This window comes from Metopolophium dirhodum, chromosome 1, assembly GCF_019925205.1.
Source record: "Metopolophium dirhodum isolate CAU chromosome 1, ASM1992520v1, whole genome shotgun sequence".
Lineage (NCBI taxonomy): Eukaryota > Metazoa > Arthropoda > Insecta > Hemiptera > Aphididae > Metopolophium > Metopolophium dirhodum.
The window spans coordinates 42,217,544-42,219,148 of NC_083560.1; the positions used below are offsets into that span (position 1 = coordinate 42,217,544).

Below are 1,605 nucleotides of genomic sequence, written 5' to 3' on the forward strand. Positions count from 1 at the left end.
ATATTACATGACTATAAAGTTATTTTATGAAAATATCAAATTTCTACAGTTATTTTTTTTTTTTAATATAATTAAAACCTAATTAATTTTGTTGAAAACTATGGTGTTATGTAAATATTATAGTTTTCTCATCGTTTCTTGTAAGTTTTGCTAATTATTAGGAAGTGTCAACTTAAGAACTATCAAGTACCTACCTACCAACTATAGCTATAACTATACATGAAAATACGTTTGATAATACTAGTTAGTATCTACTTACAAGTGTTAAATGTTAGTAGAAGTAGTTAAAATTTAATATTTATTCAACATTTCAACGTGATGGAGTTTACAACAATGTTTATCCAGTATGGCAAACAATTAACAGTGTTAAACAATTTTCAATTAAAATTTAAATATGAATCAAAAATAAGTGGAAATAAAACGTGGGAATGCGCTAATAAAACATGCAAGGCCAAATTAGTCTTCAACAAGGACAAAACTTTACTACAAGAAAAATCAGTTTTGGATCATGATCATGAAGCATATTCTACAATTTAATGTCAAGCAGTTAGTAATAATCTCAAACAAAAAATATCTGAAAGCAATATAAACGAAATGCCATCTAAAATAACAAGATTTGAACTTCGCAGTTTAGGAAACGATACACAATCACTGACCAATGATATTTCATATATTCGTAGAAATATATATAATAAAAAAAACAAATACCACCCACCACTTCTCAAGGATATTAATGAAGTACATGAAGTTCTCATAAATATGAATATTATGACTAACAAAAATGTAAACGTTTTGCTAATAAATGATAAGTAAACAAATATAATTATATTTACATGTCTCACAAATTTAAAATACTTATGTTCTATGGAAAAACAATTTATGGACGGAACATTGGTAGTTATTACTAATTCATTAGCATACAAATAATTATAATAATATAAAAATATAATATTATTATAAATCGACAAAATAACTTTGAACACAGGATAACGTGATTTATCTTTATCTTTGGCAGGATGAAAGACGGCTATGAATGTGAGCGTGTATAATATTATATTGTTTCATTGTTTATAATTTTTATAACTTATAAAACAAGTTAACAGTTACATATATTGAATTGTTCCAAAAGTTGAAATGGCTATTTTTTTTAAATGAAACATTTAAATTTTTCAATAACTAATTATATTTAACAAATAATAAGACCTAAATGTAATACCTATATTATTAATAAACAATTTGCCTGTGACATTTTAGTAGATATGTTTATAACTATATATACATTACATTAATTACAGCTTTACTTGTGTCATAGGAGGTAGATCGACATGCAATTACTCGTACAATGTGATGGCATGTCTGAAGAAGCAGCTAGATCTCGACAGGTCAACTTATAACTCATAAGCGTTAAATGGATTGCCCACGATTATATATATGTATATAATATAAATTGTATATATAGTCAATCAAAAGGCTAAAATATGATGCTATTTAAGTATAATTTGTTACATTTAGATTGATAATAATTGTTTCTACTTTAATTATTTTCTCACTAATAAAAAAACTTTTATGAAATAATGTATGCATGTGAATGACTATATAAATTTA

At 24.6% G+C, this 1,605-nt stretch overlaps 1 pseudogene; it reads left to right on the forward strand.

The window, feature by feature from the left end:
* Positions 1-318: 318 nt before the first annotated feature.
* LOC132938902 (uncharacterized) lies at positions 319-927 on the forward strand (annotated as a pseudogene).
* Positions 928-1,605: the final 678 nt, after the last annotated feature.